The 15,578-nt window shown below is 42.0% G+C and overlaps 1 long non-coding RNA gene across 1 annotated transcript; it reads left to right on the forward strand.

Moving 5' to 3' along the window:
- Positions 1 to 207: 207 nt before the first annotated feature.
- LOC141373101 (uncharacterized) lies at positions 208 to 14,696 on the forward strand. The gene is made up of 5 exons (XR_012378752.1): positions 208 to 335; positions 1,818 to 1,992; positions 4,065 to 4,139; positions 4,675 to 4,809; positions 9,174 to 14,696. It is a non-coding gene; the product is annotated as an uncharacterized lncRNA (long non-coding RNA).
- The last annotated feature ends 882 nt before the right edge of the window (positions 14,697 to 15,578 follow it).

Here is a 15,578-nt window from a genome sequence, read left to right on the forward strand (position 1 = left end):
TATTTAATGCCTATGTGTATACCCATTTTCAGAGGAAAAAGGAAGGTGGGTTAGATCGGTTAACTGGAGAATCATTTCACATTTTTGTAAGATTTGGATGCCTGGCATGGTGTCGTGCTAGAACTTGTCACGAATCCACAAGGCGATCCGCCACGAATCCGCTGTTTCTCCACACTCGGAACTGCTTTCCCTTTGACTCGGGGTCGGAGGCTGTCTTCCGGCACCATGGAAGCCCTTGCCACCAGAATAGATTAATTTTGTCATTGCCCTTTCTCCATTTCTGTCTTTAACCAGAAAAAAGAGGTTAATTGTGTGCCATTTCTCAGGAGAATGAGGTATCAGCATTTTAATTCCTGATATTTTATGAATTGTGGGCAGCTAATTAAAACTTAAAGATTAGAGGAGCTATTTTGGCTAAGAGACAATTTGTAGGCTTGTGAAATGTGGAGAACAAAGGGCTGTCTTTTCTTTTTATTCCTACAGCTTAAATGAAGCTTCGTGCTGAAATAGAGCCTTGAATTATTTTACATACTGAGGGCTCATTGTATTGATTCTAATTTTAATTTTGCAGCTAGTGGAGCGGGATCTGAAAGCAACGGAGGGGTTAACGAGATTATTGGGAATGCTAAATAGCAAGATTTGTGTTTGGGGGCTCCGTTCAACCCTTCTTGACTTCTAAGAGACCTCTTAAAGTCAGAAAGGAACCACTTACAGATTCTGTTAGATATCCTTAACTGCCGTGTCAGAGCTCAATATGTATTTAGATCTTCTCTTCTGTTCTCCCTCACACTTAACCGTTTGAGTTGCTTCATGGCAGACTAATGGAGCTGCCACAAGCATTGGGCTTTGTCTTGGCTCCTTTCTTATCTGGTTGACTTTCAAGTTATTCCATTTCTTTGGACACCACGGAAATCACTAAAGGGCCCCCATCTTTGGGACGTGAATCAGGAAATCACTGGTCCCAACCCTACTTAATGCAAATGAGAAAAAAGGCACATCTTCAGCTGGGGCAGTCCCCACAGATGAGTTGCTTAGAAAGTTAAGGTGGATTTTAGCTCCTATCAACTTCCTGATTATTCCCTTGAGCAGGTCAGAACCCACACAACAGACCACAGTGGCCACAATTCAAACAATTCTTTCTGTCTAAATTTCTTATCCATGTGTCTCAATTTACTTCTGGTTGTAAAATAAATTTCTTTCTGAGATGGGATTAAGTTGGATGAGATTGAGCAGGTGTCCAGTGCAAACTCGTTACATGCAAAACCAGGCTGGGCTTATGCTTTCTGTCCCCAGCCTCCTAATTTTTTCTTTCAATCTAAATTAAATCAGCAGCAACTAGGGCTAAGAAAGAACCAGTTGGGGGAGGGAGTGACGGTCCAGTAATGGAGAAAGAGTATGGGCAATGACTCTGAAACTGGAAAGAATTGAAATAAGACCAGCAAGATTGAAGCTTGGGGATTAAGGAGAGGCACGGGGCAAGAAGAAACTGCAGGAACGGAGGAGACCAAGTCTTGGGGGGCCTTGAGTCCATGCTAAGGATTTGGGACCTTCCCCTATGAGGAACTGGAATCTATTCAGATACTCAGTTTTAAGCAACAGGCGTAAGATGATCAAACCATAACCCTAGAGGGGAACGAGAATAAATGTGGGAGATCTGTACAGAGGTTATAGCCTCTGCTCAGGCTATGGACAACTTTGAGTAGTACATAGCATTGGTGAAAAGCAGAGAGAAATGAACAGTTTTGACAAAACTTTAGGGATTAAAATCAACAATATTTGGTGATGGATTGGCCATGAATACTCCTCTTTTCCTTTAGGAGGAAAGGAGGAATTTACTGGAGATGAGAGCCCGGATATTGGATGGGTGTTCACATGGACCTGGAATTGGACAAAGGCAGAAGTGGCCGTGGTCAATTGTCAAAGTCTTCAGAGAATGAATAAAAGTGATTAGAAGTTTGAAGAAGATGGAAAAGGAAGAGCTGTTGGTAGCAGGTGGGATAAAACTCGAAGAGTGGAAGAGAAATTGTCTGGAAGCTACTTCCAACCTGTGTTATTCTTCTTGGTCCCCTCCTTCACCACTGTGATTTAGCAAATGATTACATCTGGGGGAAATTATAGAAATTACATATTTAGTATGCCTTGAGATATCTTAGTTCCAATGGGAATCTTTGGTTTTTTAGAACACACTTTTGATATTGGTTTATTTTGCCTTTCCTTGAATCATCTTATATATATTACTTGGTTGATAAACATGAATTGCTTTTAAAAATGTATTCTTTTCAGAAGTTTTTTTTCTCCAATGACAGATGAGACAGACCATGAAATCTTTAGCACAAAGAAGCATTGCTTAGTTCATTTGCTTTGAATCATGTGGTTTTCCTCAGACATATTTCCCTTCTGGGCTGCAGTTATAGAGGGTTTAAATTTAATGTAGAAAATAGCTTACCCAGCTGGTACCTCAAGCCCTAATTCTGCCCATTTTCTTCCCCATCCACCCACCCGCACTTGACCATCATCTCCGTCTACTTTGAACTAATTGGGGCTCAAACTACTTGCCAGCACACTGAATCAGCCGATCCTACTCCATAATCAGGCCTGGGCAGTACTGCACTAGATAATGTGAGGTGTGGCAGTCTCAGGGACCGGCTGAATCTGGGGGCTGTGTCTGCTCTGTAGGGTGAAGGCGTTCCTAAGGTTAGGGAGTGGCTGGCCAGCACCGGGAAGCTTGCTCTGTGGCTTTATATTTGGGCCGGTGGCAGATACTGTCTTTATTTCTCAATTTTCTCTCTACAGTCTGTCTGGGGGACCTCATTTCTGAGCCCCACAACTTTCCAATCTGTCTTTGCAGCCACGACCTCATTCATACTGTCTGGAGGCATCTATTGAACATCCCCCTTGGTGGCGAGGCGGGGTGGCGTCATACAGCGTTCCCCAACTCAACTTTCCATTCTCCAGCTGAACTCCCAGATGAGCACCTGGCTGGTAATGGCGGGCTAGACACCTGCCGGCTCCTTCTCGGTGATTGCCTGCGTCAGCCTGGGGTCCAGGCTTTCTATAAATTCTTGAGATCTGAAACAGTTTCTCCTCCGGACAGCAACCATAGGGCTTCTGAGGACCACTGCTAGTCCTTCCTGAGATTTTGTAAGTCCCCCATTACTTGCATTAAAACCCTTCATGCTTGGAATACAGTTTCCTGACCAATGCTGTGCGATCCGGTAATTGCTGGTGGTCCCACCAGCCACTCCGTTAGCTCTGGCTGAAGCTTGGGGATGGTCCTTCACATCCCCATCCCTCACCTCCCACATCCAGCCCATTTCCTAGTTCTGTTTCTTCTTTTGTGCCTCCTTAATACAGCGTGAGCCTGGCCTTTCCTCTCTATTCCTCACTGTTGCCAGCTTGGTTTAGAAACTGATTTATTTAATAATTGTATTATTGTAACAGGCTCCTAACTAATTTTGCTGCCTTCTGTATCCCCTTGAACCCAGTCCATTTTTTTCCCCTACACTGTTGCTAGATGAACCTTTCTAATATACAGCTCTGATTATGTTACCTAAAGTCTCTCAAGCTCCTTACCACCTTCAGTATACCAACCACATTCTTCTGCTTCCAACCACATTGAAGGTCTTGAGAACACTGGCCTTACTCATTTCTTAGTCCTTCTCTGTGATCTTCCCTTTGCCTATTTACTCCTTGCTTTGCCAGGTTAACTCCTATTTGCTGCAAGTAGGCACAGTCTTTCCTGACACTGCCCTAAAATCTGGGTCACACACCTCCTCCTATGCTGTTATAGTCCTGGGACTGCACAGAACCTTCCAGCGACTCCACCCAACCAAGGGGTCCCAATGGGGGACCTCCTGGGAGCTAGCTGCTGACTTTGCTCACCTTAGATTTTGGAGTGGTGAGCCCAATATCTGCAGGCAGGGAGGCAAACAAGAGGGGGAGTTTCAGAAAATCAGCTTGAATTCCTACGTGGTGAGCCCTGTCTACCCCTCCTGTTTTCATGGTCTGTTCGAGCACCAAAAATTTGTCATGAAGTTCATATTTTACTCTCTCCTTTTCCTCAGGCTGCCCGGGAGGTTGCTGTGGCATCATATCTGCTCTCTTCCTTTATGTCATCAGGAAGGTCATGGAGGAAACAAGTGCATGTCACGGTAGGCAGAGGGGGGTGTGTCCTGGAGGCTTATAGCCATCCTTGACCTTTTAACCTGGATGGAGAGGAGAGATCGTCCAGGCCATCTTGCTTTATCCTCCAGCCTAGTCCCAGTTGGCGGGTTTAGGGTCAGGCTTTGGCTGCCCCTGATGGTTTTATCCCCCTGGAACACCCCACACCCCAACAGTCTCGGGCATAGCAAGCTCTACCCACAGTTTCACCTGTTTGTTCTGAGAAATAGATGGTCAGAGGGTATACAAATTGCTTGGTGTGCTCAATTTACTCTAACCTCAGGATTGTTTCATAGATGTCAATAAAACTGTAACTGACCATTGTTACCTCCCCACATGATGCATTTTGGCGGTCTGTGAGGCACTTTGAGTGGAGAGGGTAATTTATAGGCCTGGGGGGAACTAGCGGGCAAACCCGCCAGCCAGCAGAACCGCGCGTGTGGACTGTGGGGCCCCCTGCTCCACTCTCCCAGCACTTAAGAAATGAGACAACATTACTTTCATCTCTGGCAGCGCTGTGTCCTTGGGAATGCCCGGTCCTCATCAGAAAGGCCCAGTCCTTCACCCTGCACCACAAGTGACGCCAAAGCACAGACAGGATTCAGAGGAAATGAGGGCAACGGTCCTTGGCACCTTTTAAAGACACAAGTAAGATTTAACTTAACAGAGGAGCCAAACCAGGGTTCTCAGAACCTGCTCATGGCTGCTCCCAAGGTTTTGCTCACTCTGTTGTCTCCACCTTGGAAAGGCCCTCCTCCTCCTTTTTGTGCATTCGACCATCTTCAACTTCCTCCTCAGACCTTACTACCTGTAGGAAGGGTCCCTGGTTACAGTAGTCCACCATCATCTCTCTCTATTCCAAAGTTCTAACGGGTTTGGATACTTTGTTTGGCCTTTGTTGCCTTAAAGGGTTCATGTGTTTCTTCTCTCTCTCCTAATTATTTTCATATGTATCCACATGGACATACACACAGAGGCATATGTTTAGAGAAATATAAGACTCATCGCCACACTGTTCTATAAATATCACACAGACTGTTGAATGGAAAACTTACAGGGATTATTTAAGATTGGGCAGAAGCGTCCCATGCTTAGTTAATGGTGGTGAGCAAAACCCTATACTCTGTAGGGGTTTGATTTGACTAAATACTTTGCATCTTTTTCTTATTTCTGGTTTCTCAACGGTTCGTAATCATTAGAATTTTATATTGATGTATTTTAGTTTTTGTTTATTTCTTCATTTTTAAAGATTTTATTTATTTATTTATTTATTTATTTATTTATTTATTTATTTAACAGAGAGAGATACAGCGAGACAGAGAGAGCACAAGCAGGGGCAGTAGGAGAGGGAGAAGCAGACCCTCCTCTGAGCAGCGAGCCTGATGCAGGGCTTGATCTCATGACCTGTGCTGAAATCAAGTCAGACGCCCAACCGACTGAGCCACCCAGGCGCCCCAAGACTTTCTTGATAATAAGCTGAAATATGTCTCTCTAAACTTCCTTCTCAGACCACGCATGATCATTGAATCCCCGTTTCCTGAAACAGCCCTTCACATTTTTAAAGATGGTTTTCATATTCCCCCCGAGTCCTTCTCTTCCAGTTGGAAACTTCTCTAATTTAAAACACATCAAACTGAAAGTTCCCTTTTTCTGTGACAACATTGAGATTCTTCATACAATTTGCGATGTTTCTTTCCTACTTTCCTTCCTTTCATACCGCCTTCTCTCAACTCCTTCTTCCCTCACCCCCCATCTCCAGTGCTAATAGAGTAATCTGATTTAAAGGAGATAAAATGGGGCGCCTGGGTGGCTCAGTGGGTTAATCATTTGACTGTTGATTTTGGTTCAGATCATGATCTCAGGGTTGTGAGATCGAGCCCCACGTTGGGCTCTGTGCTTGACGTGGAGCCTGCTTAAGATTCTCTTTCCCCCTCCCTCTGCCCCTCCCCCCTTACCCCCCCCTTAAAAAAAGGAGATTAAATAAAAGAGGATTGATCAGATAAATGGATGCTGCCTGTGGCAACTTGGTCATTTCCCCTGAACGGAACTTCCACGGGGCCCGGCAGACACCCACCCTGTTCTTTCTCTGAAGCCAGACATTACTAGCAAATGTATGTTTGCTGTCTCATCTGTGCCTACCTGAAGGCTATTGAAGGATTAAAGGAAATTATCCATAAAGTGATCAGCTCAGTGCCCAATAGGCAGGAAGAGTAAAACATTAGTTATTACAAGAAATAATTAAGGCAATGTTAGACAGCTTCTACCGCCGACATAACACACATAATGATTGGTAGAATCACCTTTTCCTCAGATCATTATGAACTGTGGCATGCTATGTATGTTCTGGACACATTTATAAATAACTGAGGTTTGACTCAGTAGGTCATGTGAAAAACATGTAAAAACATGACTAAAGAGCAGTATATAAGGACCTCGACGTGCACATTTTTCTTTTGTGAATGATTTGTATGAACAATTCTATCATTAATGATTTGAAGGACAGAGATGAAAACTTGTGGATTCTTGACTCTATAAAGTTAGAAGACATTAGTTAAAACTGAGCTCATATTTTATAGGAGGTTTAAATAAAAATAATCACTATATCAGAAAAGCGAACTCCACCCCCTATTCAGAAGCAGGGTGTCCTTTGCTATGGGTCCATAGAGATCTACCAAGGAGAAACTCCTTTGCAGCTTAGATCAAAGATCTTGTACCTATTAGGTCGTGATGTGAGGCCAAAGACCATCAGAATCCCAATCTTAGGATAGCAGATGGAGTTTTTTATTTTTAAACCCTGTATTTTGGAATAACTCTAGATCTGCAGAAAGGTTGCAAAAGAGTAGGGAGACTTCCCTTGTACCCTTCACCATAGCTTACCCTTATGTTACCATCCTGTGTAACCACATAGTGATTAAAACCAAGAAATATTGATATATACTTAATAATCGATTTGATATTTAATAATTAATTGATACAAATATACTATTGATACAATGTGTCAGCTAATCTAGAGATTTTTTTTTTAAAGATTTTATTTATTTATTTGACACAGAGAGAGACACAGCGAGAGAGGGAACACAAGCAGGGGGAGTGGGAGAGGGAGAAGCAGGCTTCCCACGGAGTGGGGAGCCCGATGCAGGGCTCGATCCCAGGACCCTGGGATCATGACCTGAGCCAAAGGCAGACGCTAAACGACTGAGCCACCCAGGCGCCCCTAATCTAGAGATTTTATTTGAATTTTACCAGTGTTCCCTGAAGTCCCTTTTCTGATCCCGTATGGCATTTCTTTGTCATGTCTCTAGTCTCCTCTCATCTGTGAAAATCCTATCTTTCTTGTCTTCCATGACTTTGACACTTTAGAAGAATACTGACCAGTCCAACCCCCTTATTTTCTAGAAAAAGAAACTAAGACCCAGAGAGCACCATGCAGTTGGATAATAGTAAAACTCTCCATGTGCATCTGTCTTATTTTTTTTCATAAATAAATTGAAGTTAGGCATTTTTGGCAAGAATGCCACCAAAGTGATATTGAACTTTTCTTCTACTGCATGATGTCAGAAGGAGGTACGTGATGTTTATATGTAATGTCCTCTTGTTGGTGATGTTAATTAGATCATTTGGTTAAGGTGATATCTCAAGGTTTTTCCAGTCCTCCCCCCTTAGTAACTAATAGATATTTTATTTTTAGACTATGTCAACACACCATCTCTCATCATACAATGATTACTGTGGAATTTGTCTTTTGTTATTTTCTATTTGCATCATTCTTTCTATGTTTGTTAATTAAAGTCTACTGTCCCCATTTCCATGCTTATTTATGTTGTGCGGAGTCATGAGTATTCATTTTATTCTGTGTGTTATAAAACATTACTATCCTCTGTTTTCTTGCTCACCTTGTTCTAGGTTGACCACTGAAGTCTCCTTCAAGTTGGTTCTTCTATTCTTTCGACACACCCCATCATTTTTGAGCACTTCCTTGCTTTCTGGCACCACAAAATGTTTCAGGCTCTGCGTTTGCTTTTTCTGCCCTGATGCAGGAGTCAACTATTTCCCTAAGATTCTACTTAATTTTAATGGAAAAGCCAAGATCTGGGTGGTAGGTGACCAAACAGAGTTTTAGTCAACAATGATTGTAAGCACCAGAGGGAAAAATAAAAAATGGTCATTGGCATTTAGTGCCAGGTGACAAACTATATGTGAGATCTTGATACCAAGTATATCAGTCATCTATTGCTGTGTAACAAATCACTCCCAAATGTAGCAGCTTAAAACAACACACATTTATTATCTATCTGACACTTTCTGTGGGTCAGGGCATCTCGGCATGGCTTAACTGGGTCCTCTGTTTCAGGGTTTCTAATAGGCTATCATTAAGGTGTAGACCAGTGCTAAGGTGTAGAACCATCCTAAGGTTCAACTGGAGAAGGATTGACTTCCAAGCTCATGTTTTTGTTAGCAAGATTTGCTTCTTTGTGGGTGTTGGCCTGAGGGCCTTAGTTCCTTGCTGGCTATTGGCTGGAGGCTGCCCTCAACTTTTTGTCACATGGGGCCTCGTGAACAAGGCAGCTTGCTTCAGAAATGGTTGAGGCTGAGAAGGCAAAAGAGGGTTCACTAGCAAGAGGGAAGTCCGTCTTTTACAACTGAATCACAAAGATCCTATGATTTTTGTCATATTCTCTTCTCTCTTCTTTTGTGCCATACTCATTCTCTTTCAACTCTGTCTACCTAAAACATCTCTTGGTATCCTCCCTTTCTTACTCCAGGGCTGGCAAGAAAAATAATCTGCCATGGAAACCAAGATGACACAAAACCACATAGATTACATTCTAGAACTGTTACATTTGTGTTTTTGAAAGGTAGTTTCTACAAATGGATGTTTGGCCAAATCTAGACTCTGACCCTGAATATGATAATGGCTGCTGTTAGATTAGTCGAGAATTTTAAATTGTTTGCACCTGACAATAATGCTATAGTGTCTAACCTTGATGTGCTGTTATCTTTCTTCAATAAAGAAGCAGAATTTGTGAAGCCGAAAAAGACCCTGGAATAAGGCAGACCAAACTCCAACTCCCTTTATTCTCCAGCTGAAGAAACCAAGACCAAGTATGATAATGGTAGAACTGGCAAGTCAAGGACTCTAAGCAAGTATACCAAATCCTTCATTCTTTCCTCAAACAGTACTTCTGTAACGAAAGGGATCATTTGTTCTTATAAACCTTTTCCTAAACTTTTTGGCTTACCAACATTTCATTCCTTCACTCATCCAACTGAATTGAGCACTCATTCTGTTCCTAACATGTGCTGGGGATACCAAGATGAATGAAGTGTGTCTCAATTCTGATGTAACACAGAGAGTAGGGGAAGAGAGAGGGACGTGTGAACACACCATCTGATGGGAAAAGGGTCTAAGGGAGTTATGCATAAGGAACCCTGTATACAAAGAGAGGAAGACAATACAAGTTACTTTTTAGTATTTTCCACACATCTAAAGACAAACAGACTCTCTTTGGCGTGGCTCAAATGTTGCATTGGAAATCTATGTCATTGGTGGTTATGGACATTTTGAGTGGGACAGTCTTGGCTCCTCTCCGTTGAATTCCAGTAACACATACCTCCTGGATCAAAAACAAATGCACCAGGACCGCCAAGGGTGTGCGCTGCGTCGGTCGAGAACCTCTGCCTAAGCTAACAGACAGCAAGCATCTACCTGCAGTAAAGCCGCTGACCTCACTCTGAGAAACAAACAGAAGTGGAATGGTGTTTTCCAAATGGTTTGAAGCACTAAAAATAAGAGTGTAAGTTTGGAGCAGATGATTTTGGCTGATGATCAATTACATTAGCCAAATGCGAACACAAGCATTGCATTCTATAAAAATAGCAAAGATCTCACCATTTTACAGTTGCATCTTATTAATTCCACATCTCACAAATTTGGCTTTGGATTAGGACAGACTCACGTTTATTTTTGCTTTGACTTGGATAAATGAGTTCACTAAGCAAAAACATAAACAAACAATGGAGAAAGAAAATACTTGCCTCACTTACGCACAATTAACATCACTCATTTTACAGGTAAAAAACAAACATGTAACTCGTGAATGATTCCAGTAGTTAGGGAAGCTCAGCTTGATAATTATAGGAGCAATTTTAAAAAGGAGAATTATAAGTATGTGTTTGTTTGCTAGCGTTTCCATAACAAATGGCCACAAACTGGGTGGTTTACGACAACAGAAACTCATCCTCTCATGGTTGTGGGGGCCAGGAATCTGAGCTCCAGGTGGAGGCCATCTGCTCTCTCTCTGGAGGCTCGAGGGGGAGAATCCCTCCTTATCTCTTCCAGCTTCTGCTGGCTCCAGCCTGGTCCTTCACAAACTCTTTCCTTTTCCAACCATATTTCAATGACCCATCTCAGGGCCTTTGTAATACTGTTCCCCATGCTTGGGACACTACCTTCCTCCTCATCCCCGACTTCTGATGTCCTTGCCACTCTTCCACTGCCCTGTCACTTTCTCCACCTCAGTGTGTCTGTTTGTCATGGATGCAGGGCTCATGGCTCTTCTTCATTATCGTCAGCCTGGTACCTAGTGCACTGCCTGGCATAGAGTAGGTGCTCAGTGAACATATTTTCAAGGAACAAATCAATAAGGAAGGGAGGAAGGGAAGAAGGAAGGAAGAGCAGACGGAGGTGTGGGAAGGTCAAGTTACTTTCTAAGTACTGGGTGCGCTAACATTTAATTTCCCCAACCACCCGATCACATAGCTGTTATGTGTACCATCTACATTTCATTTCATTTCATTTCATTTTTCATTTTATAAGTGGTAAAAAACAGAGGCTCAGGAAGAAGAATGTGCCCAAACTGCTTTAAAACCTTTGGGAAATAATTATTCAGAAAGAAAGGAACTAAAAATGACTCGTGTGAGGTTGGCTGTGGTAGAAAAGTTTGGAAGGATAGCCACCAAATGTTAATAGGGTTATCTTTGCGTGATGGGTTGTATTATTAAGTTTTTGCTTTTCTTGCTTATCTGAATGATTTTTTTTTAAATGAACCAATATTTAACAGGTGAAAGGCAGCTGCATTTGGGCTGGAGTACAGGGGGTATAATCATCTCTGATGGAAAGGGTGCATTTCTGGAATGCAGGACAGGTCAGAGTTGCAAGGAGAGAGTAGTTTAATATACTTCATGTCTTGGAGCTTGAGGTTAGACCCAGGAGTCAAATTACTTGTCATTTCATTTTTTGTGTGTGTGTCTAGCGTAAAACTAGAATGTTGTTTAACCACCGATGCTACATTTTGTTTATTTTTCAATAAGAATCAGAAATGTTCTGTGTGTTTCTAAATCATGCAGCCAGTTTTGCTTTTGAGCATCCTGAAGAGAATGCTGTTTTTTCTGCTGTTGTCACCAATAGCCACTGTTTCATGCTTCAGAGAGGAAAAGTCCTTCCTCAGTACTCTAACTGCTTCTGGAATGGGTGTAAGTATCTCACACTTTTAGCCTTCTTTGAGCCAAATTTTATTCCGGAGGTTAAATGTATAGCTCTCAAGCTTTTCTCTTCAGCTCTGATTTATTTATTTATATTTCTTTGACAATTTTAACTGTGGGAATAAACAGATAATCAGCAGAGTCCCTCTCATTATGCTGGGCCCACCTGCTTTCTCTTGCTAATGGATTAAGCAGGACAGTTATTGTCCGGTGAGGCTCCCCATACACTCATCTACGTGGTCTGACTCATCCAACATTGTGATTGTTTTGCTGTTGTCCTCCATCCTGTTTGTTTCCTGAGGATAGCAGCTCTGTTTGGCCCCCAAAAGATAGCCTTGTTCTTACAACTGTGGAATCTTCCCATCTGAAAAGTATAGAGCGGTTGTATTAGTCAGGGTTCTCCAGAGAAACAGAACTGATAGAATGTGTACGTGTGTGTTTATACATGTAGAGGGATGTGTATCTCTCTCTATATATATATATGCATATATACATATATGCACATCTATTTTCTATCTATCTATCTATCTATCTATCTATCTATCTATCTATCTATCTATCATCTATCTATCAAGAGATTTTAAGGGATTGGTTCATGTGGTTATCAAGGCTGGCAAGTCTAAAATCTGCAGGGTGAGCCAGCAGGCTGAAGACCCCGGAACAACTGATGTTGCAGTTCAAGTCCAAAGCCACCTGCTGCCAGAATTCCTTCTTGCTCAGCAAGGTCAGTCTTTGTTCCGTTAAGGCCTTCAACTGATTGGATAAGGCCCACGCACACTGTAGAGAATAATCTACTCAAAGTCCACCAATTTAATGGAGATACTTATTCCTTATTTCTTCCTGGCTTATCCGTTGAGGTTGTTTTGCTATCTTGTGACATGCTGCAGTGAAATTTAGTTTTACTTACGTTAGGGTCTGCTGTTTCTCTTTAGAATTACCAAGGGAGCGGGTGGATATAACAGGGAGAAAATTACACAGGAAGCATTTTATTTTATTTTATTTTTAAGATTTTTATTTATTTGAGAGAGAGAGAGATTGAGAGAACAAGCAGGAGGAGGGAGAGAGGGAGAAGCAGACTCCCTGCTGAGCAGAGAGCCCAGTGTGGAACTCGATCCCAGAACCCTGGGATCATGACCTAAGCCGCCCAGGTGCCCAGACAGGAAGAATTTTATTTAAAGAGTATTCAGAATGAAACAGTGAAACAAAAGGAAAACGTAGGCAATGTGTAAGTCCAGTTGACTCCATTCTTGAGACCATTCTGGTTCTGGATAATTTTCTCAAGCTCTGGCCCAGCCCATGTCTTTTCTTTTCTTTTCCATCAGATTTTCTAACACTTCTGCAACTTTGAATCATTCCTAGGAGGCTTGGGAGTTTTCATTTGTAAAACTTGGGGATTTACCTCTATTTGGAATCTACAGGGTCTACCTATGTTTTGGCAAATAGCAAGCTAACATTTGGCATGGGCATTTTGGAGCCTCCCTGGTTGCCCCAAGGTGCTGGGGATCATGGCGATATGGGGTCATTGGGAAACCAGCCTAGGATGATTTGGCTGACCTACAATTGGTCATTCCATTGAATTGGTGACCTTTGGAAATCTCTGAGTAGTAGTAGGTGGCAGTAGGACTTTGGTTTTATATTGATAACTGACGGCCAACCGGATTTCACACAATGCTGCCACCCTAATGCTTTGGCAGTTAAAAAGGATGCTCAACATATCGAGTCCAAAATACACCACATGCAAATACCTTCTTTTCTTCACGGTTCCTGTTTCTATGCCTTAGCACATGCAAATTATGCACCTTACCACCAGCCCATACTTGGAGAAGATCCATGAGATCCGTACATGCCATTGTAACATTTCTGAGATGGGTGAAAAGGTTGGTAACACGCCAGAATCCGTTCCAAAAACAACTAGCATAGAATACACCTCTTAAGTTCTGAGTCGATTAATCTGGATTGCACTTTACAGGGTTCAGAACAAGGTCAGAAGATAGGGTTGGGTAAGAGCACCATGTCATTGAAGGTAAGTGGATGTTGATGACAGACTGAATGGAGAATGAGAAAGGCAGACGGAAGAGTCAGTTGGCAATGCCCAGAGGCATGCAGGTATGTTCCACGCATCTGGGAAGAACCTGCTACCTAGGTTTCTTTCATACCACAGACTTGCCAGGCAAGGTCCCTGGGCCTTGTCTTTGTGTGAATTCTGAGGAGGTGCCGTATTACATTATCTATAACCAGGTTTAAAAGAAATTCCTCATAATTGAAATATAAAATGATCATGTAAACCTCTTACGACTTTAAAAAGTGTTACAGTTAAACCATGTTCCCTCTTGCTTTGAGACACTGTCATATCTTCTATTCTCTACAATTCTAGAGCCATTAACATAGAGTGAGTGAGTAGCAATTAACATTTAACAGAAATATTGTGTCGTGACATGGTCCACAAAGGTCTCATGTTATATTCTTCTCTCCAAATTTTTGCATCTTACATTTTGACAAGCACTCCCCAACCCGCTAAAGTTTAAACTCCGATGTATCCTTTAAGTCTTGGCTTTAATGATGAAATCATTTCTTGGGCACTCGCGTACTCTGCTTTTGGGAGTGGAGATGGTGCAATCTTTCTGGAAGGCAATTTGGAAACATGTAACAAACACATTACAAATAAACAAGTACTTCAACACAACAGTCTGACTTCTAGGAATTTAACCTGTGAAAATGATAAGAGATGAATATAAAAATCAATTGACAAAGATGTTTGTTGCAGAATTATTAATACAGGTGAAAAACTGCAAACAATACTGAATGTCCAAAAATAGAGGAATTGATTAAAGCTATTATGATAACATCACAATTACTTATTGTGCAGTGAGTTATTACATAGCCCTTAAAATCAGATGAGAAAATGTGCATAATATATTGTTCAACGGAAACAAATTATACTACAGAATGTAATATGATCACAATTTTGTTTAAAATTATGTTTATGTACTGAAAAAAGATTGAAGGTATAAACATCAAAATGTAAACCACAGTTTTCTTTGAATAAAGGAATAATGGGTTAATGCCTTCCTCTTTGGCTTCCTTGATACATTATAAACTTTCTACATTGAAATGAATCATTCCTTCACCAAAGTGTAAATGTGAAGTCGGTATTAGAGGAGACCCACAAGAAACCAGACAGCAAAGGTCTAAACAAGATTTCATACATGGATGCCCTAATTTTGCTGCACAGGAGAGGGTGGGTGCACATGAGGAAGGAAGGAAGGAAGAGATGATCAATGGATAATCCCAATTAGGCAGCCTTGAGTAGGACCTTGCCTAGGAAATCTCCAAAAATAGAAGAAATTAGTCTCAGGGAATCCCCAGTTGGAAGGAGTGAGTCAGACTGCACCTAAAATAAACTGAAAGACTCCAAACAAAAAGATGGAGTCTGGGAATGGAGTGACAAAGGAATGAGATCAAATCTCTAGGGAAATGTCTTCTGGGGGTGGGTGGGGGGGCGTCTTCCAGGAGCAGGACCCTGGGAGGCCAACCCTAGGAGGCAGGTGTCACTAACTGTAAGATTTACAGGTCCCTGGGTGTGTAGGGTATGTGGGGGCAAGAACTGGGCATGGGAGCTTGGGGGGTTGCGGTTGGGTTGAAGGCAGAGTTTCTGGAGTTTCCAGTCTTTTGGGATGAGCTTGAGATTTGAACTTTGAGGTGCAACCTCCACATTTTGTAACTGTTGGCATCTTAAATTTTTTTTTAAATTAATAGACTCCTTTTTTAGAGTAGTTTGCTTCAGAAGAATTGAGCAAAAAGTAGAGGGATTTTGCATATGTCCCCTTCCCCCTGCCCCTAGTTTCTCCTATTATTAAACACCTTACATTTATTACAGTTGATGAGCCAACGTTGATACGTTATTATGAACTGAAATCCGTAGTTTGCATCTAGGT

This window comes from Callorhinus ursinus, unplaced genomic scaffold, assembly GCF_003265705.2.
Source record: "Callorhinus ursinus isolate GAN/ISIS: 27379988/994484 unplaced genomic scaffold, GSC_fseal_2.0 scaffold7, whole genome shotgun sequence".
Taxonomy (NCBI): Eukaryota; Metazoa; Chordata; class Mammalia; order Carnivora; family Otariidae; genus Callorhinus; species Callorhinus ursinus.